The following is a 19,408-nucleotide window of genomic DNA, read 5'->3' on the forward strand; positions in this document are numbered from 1 at the left end:
GAAACCAACATCCCTCCGAGAGTTCAAGTTCAAGTTCATGTATTAGGTATCGCCCTGTGAGCCATTCGGCTCTTGAATCGGGTGCAACCGCAACAAACAATAAAACAAAAACATGAACAAGAAAACATCGTATAGTGACTATGTGACTGAGTGCAAACAGAAAATCCAAGAGAAGTCAGCAAAATATTGCAGAAAAAGCACCGTACACCAACACTGTGTGCAAAAATCACAGTGGGATGCAAGTCAAACAACAAGAACCACAAGACAACTTAGATTAAGGCCATCAGTCTTACTCTGTACTACAACAAACAAACATGGCCAAACCGAAAAACTTTTTGAAAATCACCAAAAAAAGACATAAAAGCAATGAAACAGTGAGTCGCGACATCATCGTAGAAACCGCGCCGTGCAGAACGCAGAACGCGCCGCGCTCTGTCGCGGCGAGAGATCATTGCGCAATCCGGCGTCGGCTCCTGCTCGGCGCGACGATTCGTTGGCGCGGGACTGGCCCTCGTGTATTTTAACGCTTGGGCGACTGTGCGTGGCGGCATCTTGACTCTCTCTCCGCCGGTTATTATTGTTCGCGGGGAGCAGCACGCCAAACAAATCGAGGCACCCACCCCCTCCTCCCCGGGGGGGGGGGCGCTCACGTCGGGTGTGTGCATCGCAATTAATTTTCTGCGTGCGCAGTAAAGCTCTCGAGATATGCGCGCCGTTTAACGGGCCTGGTCGTAGCGGTGGCGCATGAGGCTGGGGATGGTGGTGGGTGGGTGTGTGGGTGGATGGTGGGGGACGCGTTCGGCCATTGACATTCATCGCGAGATTTTGCGCCTGGACTTGGCGAGCGCTCCACGCGCCGCCGCGGCCTCCTCCTGCTCATCATCAGTGGGGTCCCCTCGGTGATTTGTTCGTTTCGATGCGCGCCATGAGCCCGTGGTCGAGAGTTCCACGTTTGGCTTTTTTGGATTTGCGCTCACGCTGTTGGTTGCTTTGGTTGGGTGCTTCTCGGCCCGGCAAAGCCTGAAGCAGAAGGGGGTTTTATAATTTATTATTATTATTGAGTGGGCAAATGCGGGATTGACGAACAAGTGCAGGAGAAAGGACACGAGGGGGGGGGGGGGTTGGTGGGTTGCCGGTACCACGCCCCCGACCGACCGCCTTTGTCTCCCCGGTAGCGATGTTTACACAGCGCGCCAGGTAAATAATTTTCAGCGTTACGTTGGTACCTGGTGTGCTCTGTGAATGTCAGCGTTGAGGAGACAAAGGCGGCCGGGCGTGGTGTTGGCCAACCACCCCCTCGTGTGCCGTACCGGCCTTAATAGGTGCTCGCTAACAGCACTTGTGCGTCTGCGCCTGGCTCGGCGCACGAAGCATTCATATGATAAGACCTGCGCGCGCGTGTATATGTAGTAGGTATGTGCGCAGTTGTGTATGCAGTAGATATGTGCGTGAATGTGTATGTGTGCAGTAGATATGTGCGTGTGTGTATGTATGCAGTGGGTATGTGTGCGTGTGTGTGTATGCAGTAGCTATGTGTGCGCGCGCGTGTGTGGATGTGGTAGGTATGTGTAGGGAGCGGTCGTGTAGCGGTCAGCGCGTTGTGCTACGAACCCGAGATCGATTCCCGCTCACGGCCAGCACCAGTGACGATTATCTGAACCGGTCCTGGGCCGCCCCTAGGTCAACTCAGCTTCAAAATGAGTACCTGGTGCGGTGTGTGAACATCGCCAACGTGGACGTGGTGCTGGCCACCCACCTCCCTCGTGTACTGTTCCGGCCTTCATAGGCGCTCGCTAACAGCACTTGCCCCTTGAGTCTGTCAAGGCTATACGGGGGATCTTTGTCTTTGTGTAGCCAGGGACAAACCAAACATCATGGAGGCGACAGAGCGACTCACAACAACGGGGCAGAGCCTCTGGCGAGTAAAACACGCGACATGGTGGGGATTGCGGGCGGCGCCAGTCCAACCCGAATCAGTTAACCCAGAACATCTGGGTGCTTCTGCCTCGTGTGTGTGGTGTCCTGCGCGCCACGGGGAGCGGTGGTGTAGCGGCTAGCGCGCTGCGCTGCGTACGAACCCGGTGACCCGAGTTCGTCAGTGACAATTATCATGGGCGTCCCCTAGGTCGACTCAGCCTCAGACGAGTACCTGGTGCGGTGTGTAAACATAATCGACAGTGGGGAGACAAAGGCGGCCGGGCGTGGTGTTGGCCGCCCACCCCCTCGTGTGCCGTGTCGACCTTCACAGGTGCTCGCTAACAGCACTTGCCCCAACAGGCTGTAAAGGCTATGCGGGGGATCTTTGTCTCTGTCGTGTAGTGTACACGCTGATAACAACGTCAGTGGAGATTACAATCTGTGGCCACTCCGAGGTGAACAGGCGAGATTTAAAGACACGGCGCATTGCGAATCTATGAATGAAATGCGCCTTGCAAATCTTGATTTGAAGCTTTCGTGACTGCAGGAATCCATACTCTTTGGTTCTTTCGGTAAAGTCACGTGGGTATAAAATAAAATAAATCACGACGTTTCGGGCGCAACACAAGCGTCCGTCATCAGGTGGGAAAGCGTGGTCTGCTGCTGAGGCAGACTGTTTTAAAAAGGTTTGAAATGGGTGTAGCCCAAGGGTCATAAAGAAGTGGCCGGGGCTAGTGATGTTAATGTGAGAAATTAGCATGTAACTGTAAGATAGGAGAGCGGCCTCCTCGACGAGGGCACCGAAGTGGCTATGATTATAATTGTGTAAGCGTCCGGGCGTTGTATGTTTGTAGCGAACCGTGCGAATGGGTGCTTGTGCGGGCCACGCGGCCTTAATAGGTGCTCGCTAACAATCACGTATTACTTCTACAGCGCATACAAATATGTATATTCTCCTAGATATGTTTGAAATTGTCCTATGGATAGACTCTTCCTTGCCATAGGAATGAGGAATTTCCACCGGATAGAAAGTGCGGTGACAATGACGCGGGTCGATCGACAATCGGCACTCAAGGTTTTAAAGCGCCCTTTTCAGAATGCGACAGTGCAATGTCCAGCCGATAGTCGCATCCTCGTACTAACGTCGCTTTCCGTTCCAACAATACAATTGTCGATCAAGGTAAACACCGATGCAATGCCCACAGTGATGAAATCACCTTCAGTCCCTCGATCTGAGAGCGAAACGGGAGGGCCTCTTCACGATTCTGGCTCATCGCCCGATGAAGCTGCCAGGAATCGCCGGCGAAACGTCGCAGTACACGATATGTAAATGTGGCGGGTTCACTGTCCAACTCGCCTGTGTGTGCTGGACTCGTAGCTAATCGGCACGTTTTGTTTGCCTGACAAACCTTACTAATTGGCTGCGTCGGGTGGTGGCTGGGATTAACGACGCATTTATATTTTGATTTAAAGATTTCGTGACTGCAGGGATTCATATTCTTGGTTCTTTCGGTAAAGTCACGTAGAACCAAGAATGTGACGCATTCATATTTACGCGATCTAACCGCCCCCCCCCAAAAAAACCCCTTAATATTGGATAATATTGGTCGCGAAAGTCCACGTGTTCATCTGAACACGCGACGTTTCCCATTTTAAAACACGTATTGACACGTGCTCATCCTCCCAGACGCATGCTCGCCTAAAACATGTTCTAACTCGGCAAGTAGAAGGGGTCAAAAGAAGTGCTACTCACTCGCAGACCCATGCCCCAGGCTTCTCCCGACTCCACACGACCACGAGGACTCATCCCTCGCCTCTCGAGTTCTCAGCCGCGGTCAAACAAATCTCAAATACGCCACGTGCTAATTGGGATGCACGTTTTTTCACGCGCGTAATAGTGGCATGCGTCTGTGTATCTACATATATATTACACGCAACACACAATACATTACTTCCATTGCAAATGTGTTGATTCGTAATGTCTAATATATTCTGAATCGCCCTCTCGTTAGACGCACAGTACGTACGTGTATGTTGAACTTGTTTCGCACCATACGTAGTCAACCGTGCTCATGGGAGGTGCGGGGGGGGGGGACTAAACACAAAACGCAGATATAAATAAATGAGAATAAAAGTTATCAAGATAAACCCATTGATAACACGTGAAACAGACGTTTCGGTCTCGGCACCTTAATTATTAACTGAACACTAAAATAGCTCTTTTTCAGAAGCGGCGACCCGGCCACAGATGATAGCTCAACGAAGTGGCTTATCGCGTGGACATTTATAGCAGCCCAAACTATTGAAACGCGCGTCTCTACACGAGAGGGCTTAAAACCGTAGGGACCGGATACAAAATCCACGCGACCACGGGGAGAGGGAGAACACGCAAACAACTCCAAATATTCAGCAGGCGCCAAGGGTCGGGATCGAACCCGCGAACCTCTCCTGCATTACCCAGGGGCGAGCGAGTTAGCATCTCGCCACCGCGGCGTTCGGGAAAGAACACGACGACTTGTAACGGCAGGGTGCTTGACGCGAGCCCTTCAATTTGCCACGGACTCGACACGGCATTGACAAACCAACAGAGATCTCCTCCGGGAACGGCGGCGGCGACGAAAATATCCCGATCCGATCGTCTCGCGTTTCCTTCCTCATTCTCGCCGGGGTGGAAGGTGAGAGGTTGGAGAGAGAGAGGGGGGAGTGGGGGGGTCTGGAGGAGGGGGGTGGGAGAATTGGAGGTGGTTGTGGGTGTGGAAGTTGGGGTGGTGGGTGGGTTGGGTGCTGATGACCCAGACGTGTCACTGGCCAGGAGGAGGGCTGACATCTTCACAGCGACTTTGTATGACAGCATCGTGATTGATACATCTCTGTGTGCGTGCCGTGTCGGCCTTCACAGGTGCTCGCTAACAGCACTTGTCTCAAAAGTCTGTGAAGGCTACACGGGGGGATCCGTTTCTCCGTCTTTGCGTGTCCATAACCTGGCTCTGCAGACATCGACTGGTGATGTGGCCACTTTCCAAGAGCTCGCTAGAACAATCAGCGAATTATATCCGAAAGCGAATGGACCGCATCCCGTTCGTGCGCGCGTATGCGCGTGTTTTACTCAGGCAAGCCGAGGCCACACTCTCAAGAGAGGGCTCCTTCTTGAACGTGCGGCGCGCTTCGTCTTCAAGTCAAATCCGAACCTCAGCCGCAGACACCACAGTCCGGGAGATGAGGCACCGACGGTCCGTACAGACGGGTTCACGAATCCATGATCGATTTGGTTTTTGTTTGACCCCCCCCACCCCCTCCCCCACCAGCTCACCCCGCCGTCTCCTGCCCACCTCGCTCTCACGGCGGGTGTGGGAATTCCACGCGTCAAGTCTTTCGGTGACCCACCAACGCTCGCCTCCCAAGAGGCCGCCGTCACTTGACAGGCGTCGTGACGCATGCGCGTCGTTGTCTGGCGGGTGGGGGGGGTTCGGGTCGCTCCGAGTCACCGTTTTTTTGTTGGCGTCGTTCTCCGTGCGTGTATGCTGCGCGTGTGTGTGTGGCATGTGTGTGTGTGTGGTATGTGTGTGTGCTGCGTGCGTGTGTGCTGCGTGTGTGTGTGTGCTGCGTGTGTGTGCTGCGTGTATGTGTACTGTGTGTGTGCTGCGTGTGTGTGCTGTGTGTGTGCTGCGCGTGTGTGTGTGCTGCGTGTGTGTGTGTGCTGCGTGTGTGTGTGCTGCCTGTGTGTGTGGCATGTGTGTGTGTGTGTGTGCTGCGTGTGTGCTGCGCGTGTGTGTGCTGCGCGTGTGTATGTGGCATGTGTGGTGTGTGTGCTGCGTGTGTGTGTGCTGTGTATGTGTGTGCTGTGTGTGTGCTGCGTGTGTGTGTGTGCTGCGCGTGTGTGTGCTGCGTGTGTGTGTGCTGTGTGTGTGTGCTGCGTGTGTGTGTGCTGTGTGTGTGTGCTGTGTGTGAGTGTTCTGCGTGTGCGTGTGCTGTGTGTGTGCTGTGTATGTGCTGTGTGTGCTGTGTGTGTATGCTGTGTATGTGTGTGCTGTGTGTGTGCTGTGTGTGTGCTGCGCGTATGTGTGTGCTGTGTGTGCTGTGTGTGTGCTGCGTCTGTGTGTGTGCTGTGTGTGTGCTGCGTGTGTGCTGCGCGCGTGTATGTGGCGTGTGTGTGTGTGCTGCGTCTGTGTGTGTGCTAGGTATGTGTTGCTGTGTGCTGTGTGTGTGCTGTGTGTGTTGCGTGTGTGCTGTGTGTGCTGCGTGTGTGAGCGGTCTTAGAGGCGCGGTAGTGTAGCGGCTAGCGCGCTGTGCTACGAACCTGGCGACACGAGTTCGATTCCCGCTCATGGCCAACACCAGTGACGATTATTTTAACAGGTCCTGGGCCTCCCCTAGGTCGACTCAGCTCCAAATGGGTACCCGGTGCGGTGCGTAAAAACATCGCCACTTGGAAGACAAAGGCGGCCGGGCGTGGTGCTGGCCACCCCACCCCCTCGTGTGCCACGGTGCCGGCCTTCATAGGTGCTGCTCGATAACAGCACTTGCCCCAACAGTCTGTTCAGGCGATGCGGGGGATCTTTGTCTTTGTGTGTGTGTGTGTGTGTGCATCGTGTGTGTGTGTGTGTGTGTATGTGTATGTGTGTGTGTGCATGTGTGTGTGCATGTGTGTGTGCGTGTGTGCGTGTGTGTGTGCGTGTGCATGTGTGCGTGTGCATGTGTGTGTGTGCCACGTGTGTGTGTGTGCCACGTGTGTGTGTGTGCATGTGTGTGCATGTGTGTGCATGTGTGTATGCATGTGTGTGCATGTGTGTGCATCGTGTGTGTGTGTGTGCATGTGCATGTGTGTGTGTGCATGTGCATGTGTGTGTGTGCATGTGTGCATCGCGTGTGTGTGTGCATGTGTGCATGTGTGTGTGTATGTATGTATGTGTGTGTGTATGTGTGTGTGTGCATCGTGTGTGTGTGCATGTGCATGTGTGTATGTGTGTGTGTATGTGTGTGTGTGTGCATGTGTGTATGTCTGAGTTACTCTTAACCGCTCGAGCGTGGAGTTTACGAGCTCTCGATGCGCACTGTATGTGTGTTTGTTGTCAGCCTACTGTCCCATACGGAGAGTCGTCTCCGAATCCAGTTACTTGTTTGGTCAGTGGTGCAAACGAAACAAATACAACAACACCAACAACAACAAAAACTCAACACAGTCGTCGATTGCACTTTCTTTTAAAATGAAAAGTGTATAATAGGCGACGTTTCGGGCAATGCCCCTTAATCATAGAGAGCGGGCCAGGCAGAGTGTGGATACGAGTGGAAGACTGTGCTACACATCGTGGGGCAGGACTGTGAAATCTTGAACATCCAGTGCAGAGTTGTGGGGGTGCCTGGGACAAACACACAGAGAGAGCGCGCGAGACATGGAGAGACAGGTGAAGGTGAAACAGACCTCAGGACAAAGATTCACAGACAGCCACGGAGACGGGACTGATGCAGATACAACAGAGACAAAGACCCCCCCCCCCCGTAAAGCCTTAACAGAGCGTTGGGGCAAGTGCTGTTTGTGAGCACCTATGAAGGCCGCCGTGGCACACGAGGGAGAGTGGGGTATAAGCACCACGCCCGGCCGCCTTTGTCTCCCCAGTGGCGATTATTTTTATCTTTACACATCGCACCAGGTTGTCATTTGAGGCTGAATCGACCTAGGGGAGGCCCAGGCTAGGTGCATGTGAAGTGTCGAAGGCTCGCTGACAGACAGGCGGTCACGGGACAGGCCCGGGTGCCATGGCTTGACTCAGATGACAGGCAGATGCACCACCTGTGCCCCCTGCTGTGCCAACTTGATCCGCTCGTTGTTGTGAGCGTCGCACCTCTTGCCCTCCGTTGGAGGGGCGACTGCCTCCAACTATCCAGCAGCGTCCTTCACGAGCCTCTTCCATGGAGGCCGATCTTGCCACCGCTGGAACCAGTCGTCGGCAAGTCTACTCAGCTCCAAATCCTACCCTGGAACCACAGAGGCTCATCTCTTCTCTAGCCCGTGCCGCGCCCGTTCAAGCCCCCTCTATGCGGCAAAATACACACACGCACACACACACACGGGCAGATTTACTTTGGAGGAGTAGTGCTAAATAAGTGGCGGCCCTGTGTAATGAATAACACGTTGCACCCACTGCGAAAACAAAATTAAATTGATGCTTGTGTGCAGCTTACTCCGGGATGAAAAATCTCGCCCACAGAAATGAATGCTGCACGCTTGAGAATTTCAACTGCTTGTGGCATTCCTCATCCTCATCCCCCTCATCATCATCCTCCTCCCCCTCTGAGAGCCAGCAGTTAAATTGCGAAGCAAAAAAAAATCCCGAAGTGTGACGAGGTGGAGGTGGTGGGGGAGGAGGTTGACTGACGCGTGGCGGAGGGGGGGGGGGTGCAAGCGACCGGGATGCATTTCCGACACCACCGCAGGACACGTCTCTTGGGTGGCGAGATGTCCCCATGTGCGCGTGGATTTATTTCCTTGTTTTCCCTGGGTCGTTGTTGGCGGTGCATTTATTACATTTTTCATTGAAATCGGTGGGAGTTGCCCGAGGGCTCGGGGAGGCAGAGCGTGGCGCCCTGCGAGCACAGCATGGGCGTGTGCTCACGTGTCACCTCGTGGGTCACCGTGCCAATGCAACAGTGGCCAATGCCAGTGACGAATTATATAAATCGGTCCTGGGTCCTCCCCTAGGTCGACTCAGCCTCAAATGAGTACGTGGTGTGTCGTGCCGCTCGGGCGACAAAGGCGACCGGGCGTGGTGCTGGCCACCCCACCCCCTCGTGTGCCGCCGTGCCGGCCTTCATAGGTGATGCTCGCAAACAGCGCTTGCACCAAGAGTTCGTGAAGGCTGTACGGGAGATCGTGGTATTTGTCTCGATGCGAATAAAGTTCTTGGCGTCGATTAATCGAATCGACTTCGCACGCTCACGCGACATGGACTCGTGCACGGATCGATGAGGATTTGTTCGTGAATATTGTCCGCAAAGCGCCTTAAGTTTATTGCGTTTTCCAGCGAACGTTGCCAACGGCGCGGAGTGGATGGAGGCAGGCGATCAACGAGAGGAAAACAACGCGAACGAGTGGCCACGGCGGGTGAATAGTGCGCTGTCGCTCGCGCGAGGCAGGCGGAAAGGACGGAATGCAGATGCGGCATCTCCCGTGCGCATCGATGCCTGGCCACACAGTGGTCGTTAAGGGAACGTTAAGGTCTCTCTTTAAGTGGGTGAACTCGAGGTGTGTTTTTTTGGGTGGGGGGGGGGGTTCTCGAGTTTATCGGGAAGATAAATAGACGCGATAGGGCCCCCGCCTTCAGAAGAGCACGGTCGCCATGCACATGTAGGTATGTGCGTTGGACTTCTTTCGCACCGTACGCAGGCAACCGCGCGAATCGGAGGTGCAGGGTGAGGGGCAACTACCTAAACACAAAAGGCAGTTCTAAACAAATTAGGTTTTCAATTTAGATGTCAAAAGTGCACAGCTCCAGTGGTTGCCCGATATCGGAAGCGAGAGCGTTCCAGACGGCCGCAAAAGCGCATCTGAAAGCGCGCGATCGCGGTGGCCATCTTCGTTCAATGGTCAGCCAAAAAGCGGCCGCCATGTACGTGTGGTACGTTGAACTTCTTTCGCGCCGTACGTAGCCAACCGTGCGAATCGAATGTGCGTCTCTCAGGCTGCTTCTTGTGACAACAACGGCGAAGACCATCGCGAGCAGCAGCAACAGCAGCAACAGACCTCAGGTGTTGTCGTTTCCCGATCGTCGGCGACCGGCGCGCATAACTCCTCCGACAAATAACGGGGTGGGGGGGGGGCGCCGTACCGTGAAATGCCACGAGGTGGGAGGAGGAGGGGTGTTTCTCGGCACGATTTTTTTTTAAATAACCGCGAATGGAATGTGGTGCACAACTTCGTATGGAGTGGAGAAGTTTCAGCAAACAAAAAGACACAAGCACGTGGTGGTGTTTTTTTATTTATTTTACCAGATAAGGCCCACCGAGATGCTCTTTTGCAGAAGCCACCTGGTCGTGACCAATAGCGAAGCGGCTCGTCGTCACGTGGACATTCTACAACAGCCAGATACCTACTCTCAACGCGTGCATGTCCATTCCAAATGTGTGGGGGGGGGGGAACCGGAGCCCCCCGGAGAAGAATCCACGCGACCACCGGGAGAAAGAGAGAGAGATCATGCAAACTACAAATGTACAGCAGGCGTCAGGGTCTGTATCGAACCCACGCCCTCTTCTAAATCAGGCGAGGTAGTTAGCATCTCGCCACCGTGGCGAGATGCCAATTAATGGGATGCAGTTATCATGGACAAAAACTTTTATATTTAAGCATACATTATTATTATTATTATACTGTCTTCAAAGATCATCATCGGCGATTTCCAGAAGCCAGAGAGTCACTTCACTCTCCGGTCTCTGTGTGTACGTGTCATGAAGAAGGACCATTGCCTGAAACGTCACACTACATACTTTACATGCTATGGCCACAGTGCTATTGACGAATGTGTTGAGTTATTTTATTACCATTATTAATTACCGTATTCGCATTACCCACAGTCCTCCACAAAGACGGGCATGTGTATTGCACTGTATTATCTTTCTTAATGTTGCGTTCATTAGAAATGTCGCGTTAATTAGACGTTCACATCGCGGTGTCAGTATTGAGAGTTGCATCTCAATGCGCTGTAGAATTTTTTTTTTTGGACTTTGAATTCGCAACGGGAAACGCGTGGAAAAACCCACGGGACGAGCGCTCGGGGTAAGGACGCGGCCACGACCGGCGCAACAAACAATCGCTCAAGGTCCCGTGGTCCTATAATGCGCGTGGAATATTTGGTCTACATTAAGCTATGAAACAAAGATTAACAAAAAAAATGTTATCCCAAGGAAGGTCCACTGAGCTGCTATATAGATCCTTTTCAGAAGCGACCTGGCCACAAATGATAGGCCAGCGAAGTGGCTTATCATCGTGTGGACATTTGTGAGCAGCTGCATACTCTAAACGTGTGATGTTGATTCGACATGTGGAGGGGAAAAACCCGAGGGCCCGGGGGAAAATCCACGCGACCATCTCAAATGAGTAGCTGTTGCGATGTGGAGAAACATTGTCACTTGGGAGACAAAGGCGGCCGGGCGTGGTGCTGGCCACCCTCCCCCCCCTCCTCCTCGTGTGCCCTGCCAGCCTACATAGGTGCTCGCTATCAGCACTTTCCCCAACAGTCTAATGCGGCTATACGGGGGAATTTTGTCTTTGTGTCCTCGTTAAGGACCGTTCCTGGTCAGTTGGAGGCAGTCGCCCTCCAGCAACAGCGGAGGGCAGAGCAGCGACGCTCACGACAACGAGCGGAGCACCGGGCGGCTAAAATCGAGCAAGTTGGCACCGTTGGGGGCACAGCGGGTGCATCTGCCAGTCATCTCAGTCAGTCAACCCATGGCACTACCTGAGTCTGTCCCATGACCTCCCGGCAATGAGCTTTCGATACTTCACGTGGCTGCAAAGTGCACGTCGCCTGCCACAGGAGCCGTGATGACGTCATCTGTCACTTAGTGGCGAGTCGTATTGGCACTCGCGAACAGCACTTGTAATAATAGTCTATTCAGACTAGGAGGGGGGGATCTTTGTATTGGTGTCGTGAAGCGATTGGCGCTGGTCGCTACGAACGCGGCGACCCGAACTCGATTCCTGCTCACGGCCAACATCATTGACAATAATCTTAACCGGTCATGGCCCTTCCCTAGATCGACTCAGCCTCAAACGAGGACTTGGTTCGGTGTGTAAACAAAGCCACTATTGAAGGCAAAGGCAGCCTGGACGTGAGGCTGTGTGTGTAGGTGAGGCAGCGTGTGTGTGTCGGTGAGGCGGTGCTGTGTGTGTGTAGGTGAGGCTGTGTGTGTGTGTGTAGGTGAGGCGGTGCTGTGTGTGTGTGTGTAGGTGAGGCTGTGTGTAGGTGAGGCTGTGTGTGTGTGTGTAGGTGAGGCTGTGTGTGTGTGTACGTGAGGCTGTGTGTGTATGTGAGGCTGTGTGTGTGTAGGTAAGGCTGTGTGTGTATGTGAGGCTGTGTGTGTATGTGAGGCTGTGTGTGTATGTGAGGCTGTGTGTGTGTGTAGGTGAGGCTGTGTGTGTATGTGAGGCTGTGTGTGTGTGTAGGTGAGGCTGTGTGTGTATGTGAGGCTGTGTGTGTAGGTGAGGCTGTGTGTGTAGGTGAGGCTGTGTGTGTGTGTGTGTAGGTGAGGCTGTGTGTGTAGGTGAGGCTGTGTGTGTGTGTGTGTAGGTGAGGCTGTGTGTGTAGGTGAGGTTGTGTGTGTGTGTATGTGAGGTTGTGTGTGTGTAGGTGAGGCTGTGTGTGTGTGTAGGTGAGGCTGTGTGTGTGTGTAGGTGAGGCAGTGTGTGTGTGTGTAGGTGAGGCTGTGTGTGTGTGTAGATGAGTCAGTGCTGTGTGTGTGTGTAGGTGAGGCAGTGCTGTGTGTGTGTAGGTGCGGATGTGTGTGTTTGTAGGTGAGGCTGTGTGTGTAGGTGAGGCTGTGTGTGTGTGTAGGTGAGGCTGTGTATGTAGGTGAGGCTGTGTGTGAGTGTAGGTGAGGCTGTGTGTGTAGGTCAGGCTGTGTGTGTGTGTCTAGGTGAGGCCGTGTGTGTGTAGGTGAGGCTGTGTGCGTGTGTAGGTGAGGCTGTGTGTGTGTGTGTAGGTGAGGCTGTGTGTGTGTGTGTAGGTGAGGCTGTGTGTGTGTGTTTGTAGGTGAGGCTGTGTGTGTGTGTAGGTGAGGCTGTGTGTGTAGGTGAGGCTGTGTGTGTGTGTAGGTGAGGCTGTGTGTGTAGGTGAGGCTGTGTGTGTGTGTAGGTGAGGCTGTGTGTGTGTAGATGAGTCAGTGCTGTGTGTGTGTGTAGGTGAGGCCGTGCTGTGTGTGTGTAGGTGAGGCTGTGTGTGTGTGTAGGTGAGGCTGTGTGTGTAGGTGAGGCTGTGTGTGTGTATGTGAGGCTCTGTGTGTGTGTAGGTGAGGCTGTGTGTGTGTATAGGTGAGGCTGTGTGTGTAGGTGAGGCTGTGTGTGTGTGTAGGTGAGGCTGTGTGTGTGTGTGTGTAGGTGAGGCTGTGTGTGTGTGTGTGTATGTGAGGCTGTGTGTATAGGTGAGGCTGTGTGTGTGTAGGTGAGGCCGTGCTGTGTGTGTGTGTAGGTGAGGCTGTGTGTGTAGGTGAGGCTGTGTGTGTGTGTAGGTGAGGCAGTGCTTGTGTGTGTGTAGGTGAAGCGGTGCTGTGTTTGTGTGTAGGTGAGGCTGTGTGTGTAGGTGAGGCTGTGTGTGTGTGTAGGTGAGGCAGTGCTGTGTGTGTGTGTGTAGGTGAGGCTGTGTGTGTGTAGGTGAGGCTGTGTGTGTGTGAGGCTGTGTGTGTAGGTGAGGACGTGCTGTGTGTAGGTGTGTAGGTGAGGCGGTGCTGTGTGTGTGTAGGTGAGTCAGTGCTGTGTGTGTGTGGAGGTGAGGCTGTGTGTGTGTAGGTGAGGCTGTGTGTGTGTAGATGAGGACGTGCTGTTTGTGTGTAGGTGAGGCAGTGCTGTGTGTGTGTAGATGAGGACGTGCTGTGTGTGTGTGTAGGTGAGGCAGTGCTGTGTGTGTGTAGGTGAGGCTGTGTGTGTGTGTGTGTAGGTGAGGCAGTGCTGTGTGTGTGTAGGTGAGTCTGTGTGTGTCTGTAGGTGAGGCCGTGTTGTGTGTGTGTGTGTAGGTGAGGCTGTGTGTGTGTGTAGGTGAGGCAGTGCTGTGTGTGTGTGTAGGTGAGGCTGTATGTGTATGTGAGGCTGTGTGTGTGTGTGTGTAGGTGAGGCTGTGTGTGTGTGTGTAGGTGAGGCTGTGTGTGTGTGTGTAGGTGAGGCAGTGCTGTGTGCGTGTAGGTGAGGTGGTGCTGTGTGTGCGCGCTGTTCACAGGAGCGTCTAGACGCGCTGTGCATTATAAAATCGCCTCTTGGCAAAAGCCCCTGTCGCCCATTAAAGCGCCCCAGTCATGCGCCTGTGCGGTCTGCCCACCCACTCGCCTATAAAGTCTCCATCTCGCCTCCTCCGGGCAAGCCCTTCCCCCACGCGGTCAAGGTCAAGATCAAGGCGGTGGTGGTGGCGGTGGTGGTGTAGTGGCGGTGGTGGCGGTGGCAGCGTTATGGGGGAGCGGTGGTGTTAGTGGTTAGCGCGTTGCGCTACAAACCCAGCACCCCCCGAGTTCAATTCCCGCTCACGGCCAACACCGGTGACGATTGTTTAAATCGGTCCCAGGCCTCCCCTGGGTCGACTCGGCCTCAAATGAGTACCTGGTGCGGTGTGTAAAACTCATCGCCACCGGGGAGACAAAGGCGGTCCGGCGTGGTGCTGGCCACCCAACCCGCTCCAGTACCGTGCCGACCCTGCAAAGGTGCTGCTCGCTAACAGCACTTGCCCCAAAAGTCTGTTAAGGCTACACGGGGGATCTTTGTCTTTGGTGGTTGTGGTCGTTGTGGTGGCGTTACACCACACCACCAACCCCCCCCCCCAAACTCTCACGTTACCCCTGCATTACCCCCACGTTACCTCGAGTTACCCCGTGTGATGGTGGCGGCTAACGAACTTCAGACAGCCGCTGTGAAAGAATACATCCTGTGACAAATACGAGCCCCTGCACAAGACAAAGGTACCCCGTGTAGCCTTTAACAGACTGCTGGCGGGCCAAGGGCTGTTAGGGCGAGTACACACGAAGGCCCGCACGGCGCACTGGAGGGGTGGGTGGGTGGTTAACACCACGCCCGGCCGCCTTTGTCTCCCCAGTGCTGGGTCCGCACAGCACCGGGTCCGCAACAGTATTCTGAATGTGAATGCATTTTGCGTAAAACTCGGTTATACATTTTTAAGTGCAATTGTTTTACCTCGTTGGTAGCGGTACACACACAATAAAAAAAACAAATCTGCCAGGAAAGGAAAACATTATATATATATACGTACATTGTATAAAGGCGACGTTTCGGGCAATTACCCTTCTGTCAAATAGTTATTCAGAGAAATGTCGCAGCAGTATATATGTGCACACGTCTGTGCCGTGTTAACGTCGGTTTTCATCGACTGGGGAGAGTGGCGAGTGATGTTTGCGAGCGCCTATTAAGGTAAGTACAAGCGCACGCAAAGCGCGCACACGATCGCTGCAGACTTTACATGAACCACACCAAGCAACACATTCAAAGGTTGGAATGCTACTGCTGTCGCTTCTGGGGGTGAGGGCACTCAGATTGGTGGATCCGGCACTCACCGATTCACTCCAGCGGCGGGCAGTCGCCTACCTATCACTCATCTATCGCTGCTGCTACGACTACTTCTTGGCTACTTCTCCCGTGAATTTCACTCACTGGATTCCTCCATCCATGTCGTCCCAACCGCATCGTGGTCACTCACCACACCGCAGGTCACAACAACACACTCGCTCACCAACTCACTCACCACACTGCAGGTCACAACAACACACTCACCAACACACTCGCTCACCAACTCACTCACCACACCGCAGGTGACAACAACACACTCGCTCACCAACTCACTCACCACACCGCAGGTCACAATAAACACACTCGCTCACCAGCTCACTCACCACACCGCAGGTCACAACAACACACTCGCTCACCAACTCACTCACCACACCGCAGGTCACAACAACACTCGCTCACCAACTCACTCACCACACTGCAGGTCACAACAACACACTCGCTCACCAACTCACTCACCACACTGCAGGTCACAACAACACACTCGCTCACCAACTCACTCACCACACTGCAGGTCACAACAACACACTCGCTCACCAACTCACTCACCACACCGCAGGTCACAACAACACACTCGCTCACCAACTCACTCACCACACCGCAGGTCACAACAACACACTCGCTCACCAACTCACTCACCACACCGCAGGTCACAACAAACAGACTCGCTCACCAGCTCACTCACCACACCGCAGGTCACAACAACACACTCGCTCACCAACTCACTCACCACACTGCAGGTCACAACAACACACTCGCTCAATAACTCACTCACCACACCGCAGGTCACAACAACACACTCGCTCACCAACTCACTCACCACACCGCAGGTCACAACAACACACTCGCTCACCAACTCACTCACCACACCGCAGGTCACAACAACACACTCGCTCACCAACTCACTCACCACACCGCAGGTCACAACAAACACACTCGCTCACCAACTCACTCACCACACCGCAGGTCACAACAACACACTCGCTCACCAACTCACTCACCACACCGCAGGGCACAACAACACACTCGCTCACCAGCTCACTCACCACACCGCAGGTCACAACAACACACTCGCTCACCAACTCACTCACCACACCGCAGGTCACAACAACACACTCGCTCACCAACTCATTCACCACACTGCAGGTCACAACAACACACTCGCTCACCAGCTCACTCACCACACCGCAGGTCCCAACAAACACTCGCTCACCAACTCACTCACCACACCGCAGGTCACAACAAACACACTCGCTCACCAACTCACTCACCACACCGCAGGTCCCAACAAACACTCGCTCACCAGCTCACTCACCACACCGCAGGTCACAACAAACACTCGCTCACCAACTCACACACCACACCGCAGGTCACAACAACACACCTCCGATGAGCACGCTAGGCTACGTGCATTATGAAAGAAGTCCACAATAACGAAGACACGCGCGCAACGCACGGCTGTAATGTTGTTGGTGTGCACGTGCAGCTGTGAGCGCCTGCGACTCTCTCTCTGCTCATCACTCGCATCGCGAGGTGAGGACGCTCCGTCCTCAGCACGGCCTGTCGCAGCTGCTCACCTCACCAGGCGCGGCCCCCGGCCGTCTTTGTCTTCTGTTGTGTCTGCGTTTCTCGAATGTTCGCGGTGGTGTAGAGGAAAGCGCGCTGCACTACGAACCTGGCGACCCGAGCTCGATTCCCGCTGAGGGCCAGCACCCAGTGGTGACGATAATTATCTGAACCGGTCCTGGGTCGACTCAGCCTACAATGAATAATACCTGGTGTGATGTGCATAAAAACATCGCCACTGGGAAGACAAAGGCGGCCGGGCGTGGTGCTGGCCACCCACCCCCTCGTGTGCCGTTCGGGCCTTCATAGGTGCTCGCTAACAGCACTTGCCCCAACTGTCTGTGAAAGCTATTCGTGGGGATCTTTGTCTTTGTCTTATGTTAAGTAACGGGTGAGTTTTTTTTTTCAATGTGTGTACATTTATTTTTTGTATCCGCGATGCAATAAATCTCGCCGCTCGTGTGATTTACGACCTTCTGCTGCCGTATAATGCGTGCGTGCCCGTGCAAGGCTAGTCGAGGGGCTTTCGCCGGGAGCCAGGCGCAGCTTAGCAGTGGATAGAGAATGGATGATGATGATGATGGTAATAACTACGACAATCACGTTGTGTGCGGTTTAATCGTGTTAGCAAGGCACGCTCAACACGCAAGCTGTTCACGATTGCCGTTCACACGCCATACGAAATGCAGATTATGATCGTGGGATGGCACGGGCTTAATTTGTTAATTGACTGTGACGTGCAAGCCACATTAAACGACACATTGAAGATCCTCACACCAGCGATAACAGTCGCACGCACTCGTCGCAAATGACAATTCATTGGATGTACGTTTGTTTTTTAATCATTGACGTGCGAAGCGCTGTGATGTGAATCTTCTGTCAAAGAGGCGACGCGAAATCCCTCTGCCGTGAGTAAGTGTCGTTTACTCGAAACGTCGCCTGCCCGCTTCTATATCAACCCGCAATGAAGGTGCTATTGCCACGGAATATGTCGAGTGTACATTTTCTTTTGTCAATGTACATACACGTGTCAAGATAACAGCTCGATTGGTTAAATTCAATCTTGGCGCGCGAGAGAGAGGAGAGAGCGAGGAGAGAGAGGAGAGCGCCCTCGCATCGCGGTGTCGGAGACGTGGGGGCGGACGCGACCCTGACCCCATTTGAGTCGCGGCGCACTCGACGGCGGTGGCGAGAAGATGGCCCCTGGGCTAGGGGCGAGGGGATGAGGGGGATAAGTTGGGGTGGGGGGTATGTACAGGACCCCCCCTAGGAGCACCTGTGCTTTATACACACGCGGGGGGCGCGGGACGGGGGGGTCTGGAGTCAGGGGATGCTATCCCCACCCATCTCTCTCCTCTCCACCCCTTTCTTTCTACGGCCCCCCTCCCTCCCAATCCGACTGCTGCTGCGAGGTGGTGGCGAGGGGTTGGGGGGCCACGACGAGGGGAGGGGGCTGACAAGGCAGCCTGGCCCGTGAGCTTTTTTCTCCTCTCCCCCCCCCCCCCAATCATTGCCCGCTTTGTGTGCGACAGGAAGATCGGGCTGTGGGCGAGACGGCGACCCCGACGCGGGAGAGAGGGGGGGGAGACGCCTCCAGCTGCCCGGGGAACTTCCCATCCTCGCCTAGGGGGTGGGGGGGGGGGTGCCAACCACCAACCGCCGAGGACGCGTCATCAACCACCAACCACCACCACCATCAACCGCCCCCCCCCCCAACTACTCACCCGCCCCCCTCCTCGCCGTCCCCTGCCAACACCAACGCCACATCGCACGCCCGGGCTCGCTGCGTAAGGGAGTGGGGGGGAGTGGGGGGGGTGACGAGAGGCCGAAACGTGACTCGCCCTCGCTCTGTTCCATCCCGTCTGTTGCTCGTCACTGTCTTGGCTAAGATGTGTGTTTGTGTGCGCGCGTGTTTGTGTGCGCGCGTGTGTGTGTGCGCGCGTGTTTGTGTGCGTGTGTGTGTGTTTGTTGAACCTCTTTCGCACCGTACGTGGCCAACCGTGCTCATCGGAGGTGCTGGGGGGAAGGACACCAAACCGAGGAGGAGTAGGAGTTGTGGTGCATTGTGGGTACTGTATTGCCATGCTGCGTTCGATATCGCGGTGGTGCTGTATCGGGTTGTGATGTCGGGTTGTGATATCTCGGGTTGTGATCTCGGGTTTTCCCGCGTGTTCTTCGGCACCATGTCATGCCTGCTGCTAGCATATTCAGTCCCAGTTCCTGACGAAGCTCCTCCAGCACGTGGAACGGAACGTCGGACATCGCGCCGAACCTCACGCGGTAACAACGCCGGGAAGCGCTCCCGGGAGCTCGCGTGCGTACATTGTTGGCGTTGTTTGGCCGTGGTCGTGTCGTTTACAATGTTCCGTAGAAGGGGGTGAGAGTTCGGTTTTATCCCAGACAAAACCAGACATCAATGTCTTTGGCCAATCTCTCTATAGAACCAGGCAAGGGACATTCTGGAATAGGAGTCAATGCGATGTTTTTCTAGCTAAACTATATGACAATATAAAGACACACAAACCCAATACATATATTGTTTATACATGCAAAACACACACGACACTTACCATATTATTAGCTTAAATACTACTACACAGAGCAGCATACACTGAACGTATAGAAAGTATGGGTAATCTTCGATTGCGAGCACAGCAC

This window comes from Lampetra fluviatilis, chromosome 1 (genome assembly GCF_964198595.1).
Source record: "Lampetra fluviatilis chromosome 1, kcLamFluv1.1, whole genome shotgun sequence".
Lineage (NCBI taxonomy): Eukaryota > Metazoa > Chordata > Hyperoartia > Petromyzontiformes > Petromyzontidae > Lampetra > Lampetra fluviatilis.